The following is a 19454-nucleotide window of genomic DNA, read 5'->3' on the forward strand; positions in this document are numbered from 1 at the left end:
GAGGTTTTCTAGGATGATATGCAGGACAGACTTGCCTGGTTCTGAAAACTGACCATAATAAGCAAGTGTTTGACTGCTTTATACACAATATGTATGGGACTATAACTTTTTTCCCCATTTTTATAATATTTCATATATGCCAGGGAGGGAGAGAACACTTGGTCAATTGATGCATTTCAGACAAAAAGAGACAACATATGAGGAGGGATAAACATTGTGCATCTTTTAGCAAAAAAGAAATGCCAGCATGCAGATAGTATGTGTGTGAAAGTGTGTCTAACTGAATTTACAAGAAAATAAAGAGTGCTTTTAGCAACTCCAACTTGTCTGAGAAGATTGAACTAGTGAGATTACCCTTTCATCAACACACACGCATTCTCTCTGTCTCACACACAGACACACATACAAAAACAAACTTGTAATGAGTGGGTACTTTATCAAGGCGTCCCTCCATCCTTCATTAAATGACAGAAAATTGCTCTTTGCTGAGTTTGTCAATGCAGCTTTCCCTCCCAGAAGCCCATTTGTTTCACATGCTAGCACAGAATATTGCAGGAATTTGCAGATTTTAAATGACAAATGTGTCGAAGTTTACCCAGTTCTGAATCATTCTTTTCTTAGACTGACTACAAGGTACAGTAACTCCCAAAGCTGGACTAGAATTTTTATTTTAAGTAGATCTTACTACTTTAGTAGTAAAACAGTATTGGACTGTGATCTCCTCCTGTTTGACAATGTCCCTAAAGGATTCTTTTGCTCCAAAAGCCTTTTCTCTGTACCTTATGTGATAGATGTAGCCATTCTAAACTAAGAGCATGAACAAACAATGAATGCATTCCTTTACTGCAACTCCTCTATTCTTTATTGAATTTGTCATTTTATTAATTGCCCTTACATGTAATGGAGATGAAAGGATGTTTTTTGAGATAAAAACTTAACGGTTTGACACCATGAAAGGAAAACCGTTCTTTCTAGCACCTTTCAGGACAGAAGGCACTTACAAATAGCAGCCACTGTGTTGCTTTGTTGGAGTAACACTTTGATGTGTAGGATTATAATCAATGTAAATTATTGAGTTTTGCTACTGTGCTGTGTTGAAGGTATAATGTGTTATTTTGTGCAGCCATTACTTATTCATACCAAGAAATTAGCCACATAACATTTTTTCCCTGAAATTCTATTTTAAAGGTGGATTTGTAAATATAAATTTAAGAACATGTCTGTGCCACTTGTGTCCGGATTTCTAGGTTTCAGTAAACACATAACAGGTCTCATTGCTGCATTTACATATGCTATGAATTTCAATCCAAACAAATGGAGAAGAGTTTTAGGACAGAGCCTGCAGCATGGCATGTCCTTTAATTGCCATTTACATAGCAGAGGAATCATTAATTTCTAATTCACCTATTATTCACTCTCTTTAGTATGCTGTGTCAATGTCAGTTTTGGGGCAGTGGAATAGATGTGGCTCTGCATTGCTTTTGCAACCTACTTTTGTGTGTGTGTTTTTCCTTTTCTTCTCTTAATGCTTTTTTGACCTTAGTAGAATACTACTTCGACATAGGCAGTTAAGGGCTCTTGTTTAGATATGATTTATGGTGCTACATTAACCCTTCATTGACCTAGAAATGCCCTAATATTAAAACAGTTTGACACACAGAAAATCAAAAGCCCTTTTATTGGAAGTGCTATTGTCCGCATCATAAGTTTCCCCGATGTGATGCCACTGTTACACCATCAATTTCCTACTGCTATTGAACACAGTATTGAAAAACTAATGGACAGAATCCTTTGTCATTTCTGTCCCAGTGACCAGCAAATAGCTCAGTGAAAGTCTTCCCCTTCATATCACTTCAGGCATTTCAAAGTGACACATCGAAGTACTCGCTTAGCATTTTATTAAAGGCAAGGGTGGGCCGGATCCTGCTGGGCTCTGTGTAACACCTGCCATCAGCCAGCTCCCCTGGATTTCGGTGGAAGCTGGAAGTACGCGGTGCCTCTGTGGGGCTAGAGCTTCTGTCGTGTGGTGCGACAATACCATATTCATATTTGTTAAAAGGAGAAATAAATCCTTGTAGAAGATTATCTAGAGTTTAACAGTAAAAAGTTGACAGAGCTATGTATAAATTCAATCAGCTGTAGCTATTCTAAAGGCTTCTTAATTTACAAATGAAATACTTTTCTGTTGCTGAGATAGTAACCTATTGCTTTCTGTAGAAATTTTTAATGAATGTTTTCTATTTAAGCCTACAGCTTTTAGCATGATGTTGAAAACCCTTAATACATTTTTTATAAAGCTGCTTGATTCTAGAGTGCTTTTCACTACTGGAAATGAATATATTTCTATTTTCAATTTATGTTGTAACTGCTACCTCTTCTTAGTTGCACATTTGGCACCTAGGAGGTGCAGTTTTTAAGTAAATCTACTATATTTTCACAAAATATTTATAATATTGTTAGTGATCTTTGGTTCCTTGATTTTGTGACACTCACTGAAATCCAGTCCTGAACAGAATACGGGAAAAGTTATTGAAGTTGAGCATACAAATATTCTCTATTCAGCAGTTAACCAAACTGTGCAGTAGAACAGTTGGGTTTTTTTTAATTTATTTTGGTAGTAGGCTGCTCTTGTTTTTTGATCTGAATTTTTTCATTGCTGGTTACTGATATAGACTCCTTTTCTGTAGAAAAACCTGCCTTCTGTTCAGCTAACTTAAAATAATCATGTCTCTTTATTTGGCTTTTGTGAGGGGCAACTGTTCTTTGTTAATTTAAAACCTTGAGAGGTCTACTTAGTGCATAGGCTGGGCAGGTCATTTAGAAAATGGACTGGTTGCACCTTGAGGCACTGGGAAAAGGTGCCAGCTGGAGTCCAGAGCAAGCGCTTTATCTAATTTTTTCCCATTTGTGGCTACACGTATATCCTAGCACCACTGTGTTCACAGACCTCCTACCGTTGGGTTTTGAGTGCGTAGGCACTCAGATTACACTCTTCAGCTGTCTCAATGTTGTGCTCACTTTGCTATGAAAGGCAACATTTCTCATCACTGCGAAGTATACCTGGACTCGGAGACAGTGCGCACGTTTCTTTCTTCCGTTAGCACAGTTCAAGGCTACTGTCACTTTCTGCAGGGTTAACCTGGGCCGTGAGGATGAATATTCTACAAACATTCCAAAAATCCAGAATAACTGAAATCAACAGGCTTATAGCAGATTTACACCCGTATAGCTGTGAGAAATATCAGGAACCTACTTTCTCCCAGTCTGTTCCCACTTAATGAGAAAAGGTTTTCAAAATTCTGTCGCTACTTGTGGCCATCTCTGATTGAAACTTCACAGGAGAATGAGTGATATATTTTCATATGGGATACATGCAAAAAAGGATGATTTCAAAAACTCTTAAAACAGAAAACAGGTTTTGACAAAGTCTTTTTTTTTTTTCAGACAATCTGAAAATTTATCCTAGGTGATGCTCACATTTGTCCTTCATAGTTATGAAATATTCATACATCTTCAGCATTTACAGAAGTTGTGTAGTGATGTAAAGTAAAAATAATCCCAAGAGAGATTTAAAAAGATAAACAGAAGCAGCTGATAAATGGTGTTTCTATCTGGTTTATATGTGATAGTAAAGCATCGCAGCTAGAGAAAAGAGACAACTGAGTCTTTTCTTGTTATGTAAAACCAGTTTCAAAATTATAAATAAGCTTTTATAATATCAGTGCTGTAAATATCTGAAGATTAAAAAATTCCTTGCTTTGTCAAATATTGCTTTCTTAGAGAATAATATGTGATTATGTTTTTTCTGGACAGTAATGTGGGTGCTGTCTGTGCAAACAGAAGAGGAAGCAGGCTAGAACCTCGGGCATACATTTTAAAATGTAAGATTATAAGAACTCAAATGTAATTCTTATTGTGTAAATGACAGCAAGGTAATTAGTAATACTAGACACTGTCACTCATGACCTTTAGGGTCACAAGGCAATGTACTTCTCCTTGTTTATTAGCTTAACACAAAGGATCATTATGATAATCCATATTTTTAAAAAACAAACAAAATTTTCTTTATTTTTTTGCTAATATATTAGCAATTATATTGTTAATATAATATTTCAGAAGAAATATTTGTGATACACAACTGACTGTTATCATACCTCAGTTCTCTTAGAGCTGTGTTTAAACACCCTGTTAAAAAAAATAATCCACAGCTTATGTAGTGCAGGACATAAGCCTCTATATCTGCATGCTAATTTCTGTCGAAATAGTTATTTTGATTCTGCTAAGAAAGGTCTCCATTTATTACTAAGATAATTAATTATTTGGGAAGTTACTGTCTGTAAGTTTAATTTCTCCCCCATTTGTCTTTGGAATAGGCATATTTTTGCTGTTTTACTGTACTAAACTGCTTTGGCTGTTTCATAAGGGCTGAGTATTTCACTAAGCTCTTGCAATATTGAAAGAATCTATATTCTGAGAATTTGAAAACATGTCAGCCCACCTAAATTACATATTGATCAGGTTTAATTGCATGCCACCCATCAGTATTAGGTTTGAAAATTCATAAAAGAGAAATAATGTACTCTTTGTGGATGATTACTTCTGGGGCATTTAAATGAATTCCATCACTTAACCCTGAGCCGAGACAGATTATTGAGCCTTGCAATCTAGCCAGTCAAAGTCCAATGCAGTAGAACAACTGTTTTCTAACTATCAGAGAAAAGCAAAGAACAAACAATATAAATTTATATAGATTTTCTTTTAAGGAAAATAGCGAAGTAAAATGCTAAATGTAAACATGCATTTTTCAGTTGTTTCAAGAATATCCATTCTTGTTTTGCCAAATAATGGTCTGCATTTTTAATTCTCTCTCATGTGCCATATGTAAATTCACACTGTAATTATGATTTCAAAATTAGAGAAGTACTCTTAAAATTATTTTCCATGCAGTTTCATTTTAACCGTGCATTTGCTTATATATCTGTCACCACTTATCCTCACTTAAAAACTGGGAGCATGGGGTTTTATTCATATTCAGTGTGTTTTATGGTAAACGTAGTTTTCTATGTGTTCTTAAGAAAGTCAAACTGGTGGATAAAGAGTGTTTATTATTAATTTTCAGGATGTTCTTTACATTTAGAAATTATGCTTGTTGATATTGGGTGTGTTTTAAGAAATTGTGCTTATGTATGTTTTTCTCTACAGAATATCAATACAGAGTAAAAAGGACCAGTTAAAGTCATTGGTTTTGCTTGGATAATAGTTTAAAAGCTACATTTTATTTAGACACTTTGAGGTAATAAATATCTGTGAGCATAATTAACTGTCTTTTATCTAGGTCTGCTCCTTAGTGATGCTTTTTAGGACCTTTCGTAATGTCTCCTCTTAATGCTCAGTTTGGCCTTGAAAATGATTTTAAGAGTTAAGATATGTTAAAAGTGTTTTTCACTGTTTTTCCCCATGTATTCATGAAATGGATGTCTCAGTTTGTCTCAAATTTTCACCATTTTTTTTTCAAAATTTCTTCATTTCATGTGGCCTAAGATTTCAGTTTTAACAAAATAAAATAACCTGGTTTAGCAAACAGGGAAGTCTATGTTTGTGTAAATGATCTTTTGACTTACCATGCACCTTGACTTACTGTATAGTCTTCATAAGCTATGGTTCTGATCCTAGCTAATATAAAATTACATAGCTTCAAAAAGAGGATAGAAAAGCTATACTTTATTCACACTGAGAAGCTGGCTGTCAGTATTTAATGTCATATTATGTACATAATACATATGTGATATATCATATTACTATGACCAACTGAGTTATGCAGTCCCTAGGAGAAAAAAAAACAGTAGGTTCTTTTTCCCACTATTTCTATATGAAAATTAGTCTGCAATTAAATTGGTAGTGCAGGCATACACACACACTTCAGTGTTGTTATACTTAATCACTTAAATGAGTGACTGCAGATCAGAAACAAAAATCCTGTCTCATGCTTATAGTACTTTTGATCCGTGAAGCAGATTGACTCCTTTATTACATCAATCAGAACATGAGAGTTGTGTCAGTCCTCACAAGTGGCTGGGCTTAATTTATACATGTTTTTGTAGTCATCAGAAAATATAAAAAAGTTGTTTACTGTAGTTTTATTGTATGTTTCTCCATTTTTCTGGAGGAGAGAACAACTGATTATTAGGTAACGTACAGACATGGAGGCAAATTTTCCAACCTCTCATACTCATCCTTTCATGTTTGTTTCTTAGCTGACTAAAGCCACTATTAGTCAAAAAAGAGTAGGCCCAGTATTTGGGTATCAAAAAAAATTATCAAGCATGGCATACTGCTGCTGTTGTTTCAAACCATTATATGAAATATTTATTGGTGAAGGAACTGGCTTCTTAAAGCCCAGTTATTTGCTTTTAGGGAAGCTGTTCTTGAGCTCAGAAAATTTATTAAATTGAGCTTAAAACAGAGTTTAGCTGACTTCGGTTTTGTAAAGTAACCTGAAGATACAGGAAAAAAAGTAAGTCTAAAAAAACTGCCAAACACCCCAAAGCAACAAAAAAATTGTTTTAAACTTTACTTTTTCCTTTGTTTTATGATTCAAAGGTGGGAAATCTTATGTATTGTGCTTTTATATTGGGAAAAATCTTACCCCTATTGGAAGGTAACTGGAGTTTTACTACCAGTTATGCTATGTCCAAGCTATTCCCTTTGCCAATTGTTTCAGGATGTAATTTACATTTGTGTTCAGCCCTTATTAAATCTAGCTAAATAATACTAAGAATAGTTGCGATGTATTATCAATTTTTACATGACTCCCATCTCTTTATATCTGCCCATGAGCAATGTCTATTAGTAAAATTTTATTCCTTAAAATGCTCACAGAAAATAAAAACCAAACTCCTGAGATTTACTCAACCAATGAATTAATGTATTTTGTAATTAAAATAATACGACTGTAAGTAGATGTGGTCAGGACATAGTGTGATAGATGCAACTCATATATGGCTTGTCATGTGAGTAAATAAGTTTGAATGCTGCAAGACATTCTTGAAGTAGTAAAGACAATTTTTTGCATTAGATATTTTTCATACGTTATTCTGTATGTAAGCCCATAAAATTAGAATTCAGGAACAAGAATCAAGGCAAAATTTTCTAGAGTGAAAATTGCTCTTAATGACAAATTGGTCATCCAGCTTTATGATGCAAAACACAGGGGATAGCTTTGTACTGTTTTGCACTAACTATGAAATCAAATAATTAAGTTGTTATGTAACTGGAAAAGCATTTGCTATAGGTTGGACTTTTGCCTTCTGTACTTATTCTTGGCAACATTTTAAGCTCTTTAAGATAATGCTTACTTACTGTATGTTGGGAATCTGTGCATGGGATTTCAGGTCATGATTGTTAAGGGATTTTCTTTTATCATATATTTCTGTTGTTAGCTGTGATCAAATACTATAATTTAAAGTAAATGTAATTGTGTAGAGTTTGATAATATTAAAGCTTTAGCTGGAGCATTTTTGGGAGCTAGAATCTTGGCACGTTAAAAATATCTGTAAATTTTTCTGTCTGTGTGCATTTCCCTTCTGTAGCAATGTCCCTGAAGTTCCCATTCACATTGGGGTTACAGCACCAATCCACTTTTCTTCTGCCTGTGGACAAATCAATAGCAAATCACTTATTACTTACTGAGTACATAGGAAACAAATCCGTAGAAGTCTAGATCAAAGAATGTGCTTATGGCCTCCCAAATTGAAGCTTACCACCTATAAATCATCACTACCTGTAGTCCTTGAAGAATTTTGCAATGACTGATGTGTCGGGTTCGATGTAAAGATTTCACCGTACCGTCTCTTCTCCCCCTGCTTTCCCTTTGCCACTGCCAGCTCACTTTCTCTCAATCTCAACACATTTAGTTTGGAAGACTCGGAATCAGACAAGTATGGAGTATTCACACTGGTTTTGTCCCCTTAACCTTAAACTGTTCTCTGAGACTGATCTCACAGCATCCGCTAACTGTCAGGTCTAGCTCTTAGGGATTTGTCAATGTCAATCCATTATCACTTGGCAGGGGTCATCATAGAGTGATACAAAATCCCCATGTCTCACCCCTCTCATAATATCTGAAACCCATTGCTCAAAAATCAGATGGTTAAAAAAATTCTGAACTGAAAGAAAATGACAAGCAGGAAAATTTAAAATGACAGGTGGACACCAACTGTAATTTATTGTGCATATAGTACAAAGGTCTCTGGAATATGAGCATTCTGGATGGTATCCCATTCTTATTGAAGTCAGTGGGAATTTTTCTATTTACTTCAGCAGGGACCAAGATTTCATCCTTTGTGTTCATAGGCTTCTAGCCTCCTACAGGGGAAGAAAAAGAAAAAAAAAAAAAAGAGAAAAAAAAAAAAGAGAAAAAAAATATTTCCTCATGAAAGAAAAACGGAGTATTAAAATTGTTGCTATTTTACTGGGGGGGGGGAAGAGAAAAAATCATTGCTTTGGGGTATTTGCAATTTTTTAAACTCTCATGTAGGTATAGAGTAGAATGAAAAAATAAAACATCTTATTTTGGAAATGTTGACAAATATATTTTTCTATGTTGGAATCAAATAATTTTGTTTTAAAAATGCCAAAAAAAAAAAAAATTGAAATGCTTTACTCTTTTCCAGTCCTTCCTGCATGGTATCCCTCTCTCCCTCTGAGCTCATTCAGAAAATTGTTAGAATAAGTTTACTCTTCATTGCAACCATTTTTTCCAAGTCTAATGAAGATAGAGATCACTTGACCAGTTTTCATTTTCTAAAAAGTTTTATCATGTTACATGACCCTCCAGGAACTTGATTCACCCTCTCCTCTCCAGAAGGGAGTACCTGCCCTTTCTTTTTCCCGCAGGCTTTCCCTCTTGAGGGGCTTCCACAGCCTCGGCTCTTTCCTGCTCACACTGGCAGAAACCCAGAAGTGAATCTGGCAAGGACTTTACATCAAACTGAAATGATTTGCTGACATGTTAGTGCTTATATTGCTCTTTGGTTTGTCACCTCAGCAGTAAGCACTGCCAATTGCAAACACGCTGATGGTGTGTGTTGTGCTCCTGAAGTTCCCTGGTCAGTTTTAGATGAGTTATGGCTGGCTATGCAAAGGTGATGAGGAACCACAGTAGTCCTTTTTTCTGATTAAGAAAATGAAAGACAATAAAAAGACCAAACTGTCTACGTGGAGGTAAAATTATACAGAGAAATGAGTAATGAAGAGATTGTTTTACAGGAGTTACCAAAAAGGGTGAAAAGCAGAGAAACTGGAGTTCTTACATTGCCTTTAGTGTGATACTTTAAAGTTGTAATGCCACCCAAACTAGAAACATTTGTAGTATTTCAATCCACTGGGGGATTTACTAATTTACTATTTTACTAACCATTTCCAGCTGGGATTAATAGAGTGGTCTATGGTGTTAAGGTGGTATTGCAAGTTAATATAAACATCCTTTTCCTGGAGTCAAGCTCACTTTAAGGAAACAACATTATTAGGAATAAAATTGTTCTTTCAACTCCTCCACATTTGTTTCCCCCATTCATTTCCTTCAGTTTTACCCTGTGGCTGAAGTAGTACCTCTCTAAGTCATTTATGTTCACTGCGCCTCCTTATTGGGTTTATACTATAAGAATGATTCTGGACTAAAAGAAGAACATTTGCAGGAGGTTGTAAGAGACTGTACAGAGGAGAGAGGGGGTAGAGCCAATATTCCACCTTAAACATCCAGTTCCTGTTGTGAGATAGTTTTTGCAAATCACAGCAATTATTTTGTGATTATAGTAAGGAAAAGTAAGAGATTAACATCAGAATCCACAATGATTATTAATTTCTTGCATTATGGGAACTGCAACATGCACTTCAACATCAAGATTGCATTTAGTTCAACCCTTTTGCTGTGTGTTTTGGGATACATGAGAATGAGAGAGGCTTTTCTAACAGTGAAAGGGCAAATTAAGGATTTATTTTAATTATATACTTGTAGGTGAAGCATAATGTTTATCAAGTAGCACTGGTGGTTTGAAGATGACAGACATCCTGTGCATATATTTTGAATTGTCCAAGTACTTCATCTAGGTACTTTGACACTTGTTCATACATAGAGCCTGTTACGTTCTTAATACTTGCTTTTCTTGCTCAGACCATTTATCTGTAAAGGTATATTGGGCATCTGCAATTGCAAGTGCCTATATTTTAAAATCGGAGCTTGAACTTTTTTTTTGTCACTTTGTGCATTGTTAATTTTATCGTATTTGTAACACTCCAATTTAATTATATATTGAACTAAATTGTCTTCAAAGGAAGCTTCTTTCTAATTGTATTGAAGTAGTGAAGAAACTTTTTGATGATTCTGGGAAAATGAAACTTTTTAGTTCCTAAGTTTTGAGTATAATGATTTTTCCTTATATTGTGTCATAGATTGGCTTTGGTGGTATGTGCTAGGATTTTCTGAATTAATGTGCTCACTATTACACAAAATTTAAGTGAATCTGCATACTGAATGAATTTTTTTTTAATCTCTACTTTTAATTAAATATTTTCTTTAGAATCTTCATCTATTAAAAAATCATTTCACTAATAATTCATCTCAAAGTTCTAGCTGCATTTTGATTTATCTGATTTGTTTAAAAAATAATACATTCTACTAAAGAGATGTAAGCTAGCCTTTTAGTTGTATACTGCTTTTTAGTATATGTTAACACTTTCCAATATCACATTTCAAATCATAACCAAATAGAATTACGTGAGTAGAAGTAAACAGAAAATATGATCTTACAGATTAAAGCTATTTCATTCTAATAATTTTTGCTTGGGATCTTTTACATAGGACAATGAATTAGCAAACTATTCATCTTCTCCTTACATGTCTATTATGTTTCCACCATTTTCATTTTTTTTCTTTTCTTTTTTCTACGCATAACTCAAATTCTTGCCCCATGTTTTGGGTACCTACATAGTTATTACAATATTGTGGTGTAGAAAATTGTGAATTTCAGTTGGTTACTGCTGACAGTCAAGAACCAACAGGACCATTCAGCTGCATTGCCACTTCATTGTTTTTATTCAAGTAATAAAAGGCTGTGCAAGCTCAAAGATTCTGGACAGTTACAGGACAAACATTCAAGACATGTATCCGAAACTTGCCAGAACCTGAAATTCCTCAGAGTTTCATCTCTTCAGATCAGATTCTGGGTTTTGTTTTAAAGATTTGTTATTTCCAGTTTCTGGCCTATTTGAAATTGCTCATCTTGACATGATGTCTTTGTTCTGACTCCTGGGCAAATGGGGACATCAAACCAAAAAATCAAAATCACAAAAACAAAAAGCCCCCAAAGTTATGAAGGGTCAAACCTCCAGTTGAATTGTTCTTAATGTAAAAGACTAAAATAAGTAATTTTCATTTCAGGAGGAGCTTCAGATTGAAAGGCATGTTGAAAGAATGCTATGCATTTCTCATCATTTCACCTTAGTCATTTCCACAGCTGAGTTGAGCATATGCCTATAGTGACTTTTATCTTCGTTCTTTGTGAGCCTGTCTCAAAAAGGCACAAGTGGAATTGGAGCAGGAAACTCTATGTTAATATAAGGTTGAGCACCTTGACCCAGTTAGGAAGAAATTTACCTTTTCAAGCCTTAGCCTCTCAAAAATTCACACAAGAGAACAAACATGTTCTTGTTTAGTAGTAAGCAGATGGTGCCACTTTAGAGACTAGTACAGTTATGTCTTCTTATGAACTCTGTCAGAATCACCACCATCTCAGACGTATGTATTAAAAAAGGGTAATCATTGAGGTTTGAGAGCAATCTCCTTAATTTTGCCATCACAGTTTAACATATTATTGTTCCTAAAATATAACCTGGATTCACCCTGCATGTTCTGCAAACCATAAATATCTGTGCAATACTTATGAGCTTATTATCCTTTAGGAATGGAGCACCAAAGTGCATCACTTCCCCCTGACAACATGCATGCTCTCTCACTGTGTGCATGTTATCACGTAACGCAGCAGAGGATGCAAAGGTCTACCTGTGCTGTGAAAGTGGAATATTAATTTTTAAAGCTGTGGATTCCCTGGCAAAGTTCTGAAGAATGGCAATTGCTTTTTGTTGCTTCAGCACTGTATGCCAAACCATTCACAGAGGAGTCCATTAACTTCTGCAATGATTTTAATCACTGAGAGCGAGAAACTACTTATTTATTGTCCAAGTCCTAAGTCATGCTGCATAACTGGAGACTGCATTAGCATAAGCACTTCCAAATGGTTCATTGTTATGTAAACCTTAGTTACATTACTATCTCACATACTCAAAATCAAATAACTAAAATAATGTAATTATGAATGGTTAGTTACTTTTTTTAGAGTCCTGCTCTGTCAATGACTCTTTGTATGAGTATCCCTGCTCGTACAGGGCTAGTATAAATATTGAAAAAAGCAGACCAAAACCTTTTCTGAATCTGTAATACACTGTTAATTGTATTGGGTTTACATTGCAAGGTTTTGGTAGTGGGCAGGGCTGCAGGGGTGGCCTCTGTGAGAAGAGATCAGGGGCTGTCCCTGTGTTGGACAGAGCCAGCTCCATCCAGCTTCAAAGTGGACCCACCACTAGCCAAAGCTGAACCAGATCAGTTTCGCTGGTGGTGCCTCTGTGATAACATATTTAAGAAAGGGTAGAAAATGCTGCACAGCAGCATTGTGAGAGAGGAGTGAGAGAAACAATCCTGCAGACACCAAGATCAGTGAAGAAGGAGGGGGAGGATGTGCTCCAGGCATCCAAGTAGAGATTCCTCTGCCACCCATAGGTGAGACCATGTTGAAGCAGGTTGTCCCCCTGCAGCCCATGGCAGACCACGCTGGAGCAGATAACCACCCTGCAGCCCATGGAGGACCCTACGCCAGATCAGGTGGATGTACTCTGAAGGAAGCTGCAGCCCGTCGAGAGCCCGCGCTGGAGCAGGCTCCCAGCAGGAACTGCAGCCTGTGGGAAGGAAGGACCTACATTAGAGCAGTTCATGAAGGACTGTATCCCATGGGAAGGACCCCATGCTGGAGTAGGGGAAAAGTGTGAGGACTAAGGAGCAGCAGAGAGAAAGTGTTATAAATGACTGCAATCCCCCATTCCCCATCTGCACGCTCCACTCATAGTCGGGGGAGAAGGTAGAAGAGTCAGGAGTGAAGCTGAACCTGAGAAGAAGGGAAGGGTGGGGGGGAAAGTGTTTTTTGTTTTATTCTGTTTTCTCCCTGTCCTACTGTATTTTTAATTGGCAATAAATTAAATTAATCTTCCTCATGTTGTGTCTGGTTTGCCTGTGACAGTAACTGGTGAGCAATCTCCCTGTTCTTATCTCGACCCACAAGCTTTTTCATCTAGAGCAGTTTGGTGGGCACCTGGCACCCAGCCAAGGTTAAGCCATCACATTATTTCAGAGCTATTTTAAACAAATTCAGTATAAAAACCTAGCTGGAAATGCTGAACATTTTTTTTTTCTTCTTTTTTTCCTTCTCTTTTTCACCATATTATCTTTATCTCTGTTGAATTTGAGGGGCAAAAAAAGAGTGTGGAGGGAAGGGATGCGCTTTAGAGAGAAACAAAACCAAGTTTTAATAATGCAAAATATTCTTAATGTTAAAAAATGAATCCAGCATGTATATTGTTCAGAAAAGTGATTCCACTCCCCCCCCCCTTGATAAAACAGAAGGAGGAGTCCATTGAAGTAGGAGGAAGTGGACAAGTAATTGTATGTGAAATGAGAAGATTTTAGTAAATAGCCAGATAGAAGGTGGAGAACATAAAGAAATAGCACGTACAAATCTTCAAATGTTTTTGTAATTCTTTTTCAGCTCTCTGAAAGGGCAAGAATGCAAAAACATTCCTGCACATTGAAGAAGATCTGGGAACTATTTGGAACAGAAATCTGGGTTCTTTGTTTTTCTTCCTTTTAAGAAATTGCAGATTGCTCTTATTCTTCTAAGTGAGCCAAGTAGAATATAAAGTCTTTGCTCTAGTACAGGCCTTGAGGCTTGAAAAGGTGAGAATGATGACAGTTGCACACTGATCTCAATAAGCTCTTTCATGTCAGGCAGGCAGAAACCTAATAAGATGAAAGGGTTTGAAGAGGAAGTCACCAAAGTTCGAAGTAGAAATAAGATACAAGCTTTTAAGTTTAATTAAGTATTGCAACCATTTCCTGTCACTTGGGATTTAAATTAAGATTAGATCTCTTGAACTGTATAATTTAGTTGAACTAAATAGGAGAATAACTGGGCAAAATTCTGTGGGTTGCCCAGTCACAGGTGGCCAAGTCATGCGAGATTATTAACATCTTCTGGCTTTAAAAATCTATGGATTTGGTAATAAATTCTCTGTTCCTTGAAAAAAGAGGTGGATGAAAACAGTTCCAAATATAGATTACCAAAAAGATAGATTTACTCTGGTGAAAGAACCTCAAAGAGAACCAACAATATGGGACCCCACACAAAAGGCAGGCAAAATCACTGTCATGAGATGCCAGGCTCCTAAACTCCCGAATTCATTGCAGTAGGGAGGAGAGAAGAACGTTTGGCCTGAAAGCCAGGTTCAGGGTTTTTGCTATTCTTCCTCACCAGTTTGAACTAGATCCTGACTATAAAATGTAGGTCAAAAAATGCTGATTGTTTCGGAGGCTGCCTGGCCAGTTCTGCCAGATGTGTTACCAGGAATAAAACTTCCACACAGCTGCAAAAGTATCAGAAGACTTCTCAGTGTGTTGGTCAGTGAAGGATTTCACATTTGGGTTTCAAGTTATTTTGAATATTGGTTATCATTATTACAGTTTAAATCTGCATTAACATTTAATCCTCGGACCTAGAGTTTTACTGAAATGAAACAAAAGTGATATAGGCTAAACTGCAGACAAACTAACAGTCAGTGTCGATCTCTACCTAACAGTTCAGCTGCTAGCTGATTATTATACAAATAGATCTATAAAAAGGTGCATGAAGATTGTAACTGGATTTAGGTTTTCAGAATAAAATCACATTATTGAGAATAGCTTCCAAGACTATTTCTGTCTTTGTAATACTTTAAGTAATAGTAAAAAAAACCCCAACATTGCTGTAAATTAGAAGAAATATTTCTTTGCCTTTCTATTGGGTACGTTATTTCTAGGCAAGCAACAGCTTCTGTATAATCAACACTGTTATCGTATAACATGAATTGTTTCTACTGCAGTAAAAAAGTTCTGGACAATCAACTGAAAACTGTGTTCATGTTTTCATATCCATGTAAGTCAACCCCTTACATGAAAAAGTCAGTGCTGTTGGTGAGACGGTAAAGACCTCATTCAGTTTTTATGTGGTGGTGTTTCTATCTCTAGAATTCATCTTACATTTATAAGTCTAGTCCAGGAAAAAAAACAACTTTTGCCGATGAGTGTAAGCTTGCAACTAGAATTACTATTGATGCTGATCTTGCAGTAGTCATGGAGCCGGACTGAATCCATATATAGGAAACGAGCACTAAATGCCTTTGTACCTTGGTACAACTTGGTTCAAGGTGTCTTGGTCTACCCTTCTTGTTTCTATTTTAACATCAACATGAAAAGTGAATAAAGCTTTACCCCCCCCCCCCAAACCCCCCAAAATATTAATGTATTTACAGAAGCATTGCATTATTTTAAATTATGTTTGGACAACTTTTGACTATATAATTTGCATCAGATCCACAGCAAGTAAAATATACAACCTCCTCTTCTACCAGTCATCAACTGCTCTGGCTTTTTGTATCAGCCCTATTGGGTTTTTTGTTTTTTCTTTTTTTAATGAACAGACATACCTGCTATGCGTGTTTAAAAAAGGAGCAGCTTTGAACACCACAACTCAATGATTCAGTCCTTTTTAGATAACATCTATGCCTATACTCCGTTTAAAGAATGTATACATACCTATTGAAGTCAATGTTAATCAGTCATTTTACACATCATGCTTGTCCTGAAAACTGATGGACTTAAACTTTTGCTCAGATCCTTTCCTGCACTGGGTTTCAGAAGATGCCTTCAATTCAGAATTTAGCACAAGTGACTTTGAAATAAAAGGAAACATATTCAACTTTTTTTAGCTGATGTTTTAGCAATACTTTATAATAATAAAGTAAAAACAAAACAATCTGTGTTGTGTGTCCCCCCGCCTCCCCCCCCAAACCTGAGGAGCTAAACTGCCAGTACAGCACGATTTTAGCCACAAATAGAATTGTATTATCAGCTTGAAAGTAACTCTCAGCGGGGACTCAGACAGCAGACGGGATTGTATTATTCTGCCATTCCCCTATCCATCTGTTAAAGAAGTTCTGTTTGGAATCAAATGTTCTTCTTTTTAATTATTTTTTTTTAAGAATAATCTAATTTTTGAATACAACCAGTGGTACTTCATGTATGCACACCTTGCAAGTGTTCAGGAAAAAGCTTCCTTTGTTTGTTTTCATCCAGGGAATTCATCTCCACTACCTTTATTTCCTTTAGAATTGAGTTTGTGCCAATCCCAAATACCCATTTGAACATCTGTAACTATAGAATGTCCCCTGTTTTCCTTTATATTATTTTTTTCTGGTTTGGAACGTCTTCCCCCTTGCATGACATTTTCAGATAGTGTTTTGGTTCTTTTAAGTACTGTCTGTTTCCTCCTTCTAGGAAACGTGGTTGAATCTATTTCATAGCTTCAAGAAGGGAAAAGGAAGGAACTCGGTTTTTAAGACATGCATTCCCCCCTCCTCCCTGCCCAATAAACTATTCTTTACTCTAGGTGGTACTTGTGTTATTATCTATTTTGAAAGCTTCTCTATCTTGTGTAAAGCATGAAAATAATGATCCAAGAAGGGATTCTATACCAGCAAAGTGCTTGTAAGGTATGTTCATTTATATTGGTGAATACTGCTTTTGTGATGTATATGTCTCCCAAATGAAATAAAATGCAGCAAGAAAAGGGCATAACTGAATGTACGTACATCCCAGTATAACTGAAGCTGTGTTAGAGATTTCTGCTGGTATGTATACATTGGTAAGAAATTGCTGCTCATAATGCTTCTGTGGTAGAAGAGGTTGGTGCATAGGTTTAGCTTTATTCTCCTTGCAGTTTAGATTTTTTCTGGAATTAGAGGTGATGAAAAAGGTATTGTGGAAGACAGTAGGAGGTCTTGACAAAGACAAGTGCAATTTAGAAGAAGGCTTTGGAATTTTATCCCATTGATATTGTTACTATTTCTTACAAAAACAACAAACCACCCAACCAAAAAAGTGGAGTCCAAAGGAAATTGGCGGAGTAAATCTCACCTCGGGAAATCATGAAAAGCCAGCCTTAGAAAGCCAAACTAAAAAAACCCAAAAACCCAGTATATTATTAATTCATTCATGTTTTATAAACTACTGCAGCACTATATACCATATAAGAGCATATGTTTTATATGCTTTATTGAAAAGCTCTGTGTGTAAGTAGATTCAAAAGAGCTTGAGGTTTGGTGTGTCAGTGGAGAATTTAGGAATAATCTTTGTAGTTGTCTAGACCATGCCTTTGTATGGCTTAGATTTCAAAGAAAGGCTTTTCTTTGATTCCTGAACCAAAACATTGAATGTGTGTAGGCAGATTGCCCGGTAAGTAACTCTTTGGCATTGGGATCCATCATAGAGTTTGTGGTATAAAACTGAGGTAATCAGAGTAAGCAGTTTCTGAGGTTACACCTGCTATATCCTGCTTTAAAATATGGTGTACTTTGGGTGTTGATGTACATTCCAAAAATGAACACATGAAGATAATGAGTTCCTAAAAATGTCCCAGTTACATTAGCTTTAACACTGTTTGATCAGAGACCTCACAGAAAGAATCCCCTCCATCTCCAAATTTTACTCACCTGAATCTTTTGAAAATGTTTTAAAATGCACATACTTAAATGGCTTTATTGGAAAGTAGTTAGGTTGTAGTTCAGCATCAGTGTATTTGCGTGTTTAGAGTCACTTCAGAAGGAAACTATCAAAGAGGAGATGGGACGGAGTTTATATGTTAATGATGGAGGGGCACAGAATCACCTCTGGAATTGACAAGGTGGGAGTTCTGTATCTCTTTCACCTAAGTGAGATTGTGCCAATTCTTCAAAACTGTTTTCTCCTGGTAACCAACTTCTAGCTTTTTAACTGCTCTAATATTAACCACATGATGTCAAAAACAGAGCAGCTGAGCTTCAAGAGTCTATATTTGGATACAGACATATTGCTACTGATATTTTTATGCTAGTGCTTCCAGCTAATAAATGAAGGGGGATGACCCGTGCTGAAGACGTCTACCAGCATTACCTCCCATCCTTGTACAACTGCATTTCAGTCTTGGCATTCACACTACCTTTACTTCAGATTAAAAGATGGTGATTGATGTTTTCCAGGTTGTGTTTTTTTCCTTACCCTTCAAGTCAAGAAATAAAAGCTCAACTTCCATTTCCTAGAAGAAAACTGATTCTTTACTGTCTAGTTTGCTGAGCAAGTTAGTTTTGCATCTCCAAATGTGGTAAATGCATGTATTTTCTCTTTCCTGAGTTTCCTTTTAGGTGATGTTTTCCAATACAAAATAGTCTGAAGGAGATATTGTTATAGCAAGTAGACTGAAATATAGTATAGCTGTAAGATTAAATTTCCCTTCACCTGAGGATAAAGAAGAAAATGACTATGTAAATAATATAAGCCTAATGTAGTTTGCTTTTCTTCCTGTGAAATATATGGTCCACAAAATGCATACGACTTCAGCAGCCACCTACAGACTGTTTATCAAATGTAGCCAGGTTAAACATGTTATATCTGGGATTATATCTCTTCACAATTGAAATTACCTATCCATTCTGTGACATCAAGACCAAAAATGTCAATTATTCTTTGATCTTCCCCACAAGCAAGATAATATTTGGAAGTTGACAAAATTCATGGTCAGGTTGGAGGATATTGATGTTTGTTTGTCTTGCTTCTTAACATCTAAAATGTGACTGTCATGTATACTAAAACATGAAATTTACTATCTTCATAAAAGTTTTACTAAATCAGCCACGAAAGGAAGGAGTTATTGGCAGCTTTTTCATTACTGAACATAGGGTAAAGAACCTGATTACTTTTGTATTTAGAGGTTCTTTGCTGACTTGCATGTACATGAATAAGTACTAGGTCACTTATGCATTCTGAGTAAAATCCTTCTTGTTTTTAAGTAATTATAAAATTATTTTCTGCTTGTTTATTGGCACAAAATACTACAAGAACCTGTTCTTTGCATATGAATATATTCCTAGCTGTTCATAACCAGAACAGTGCAATTTTGTCTGCAGTTTTTTGCCTGTATTAAAAAGCAGAACATTTGGGAACAGTTGGAGGAAATATATCATTAGCTCAAGAGATTCCCCCCCCCCCCCCCCCCCCCACTGTT

This window comes from Pygoscelis adeliae, unplaced genomic scaffold (genome assembly GCF_000699105.1).
Source record: "Pygoscelis adeliae isolate BGI_AS28 unplaced genomic scaffold, ASM69910v1 Scaffold95, whole genome shotgun sequence".
NCBI lineage: Eukaryota > Metazoa > Chordata > Aves > Sphenisciformes > Spheniscidae > Pygoscelis > Pygoscelis adeliae.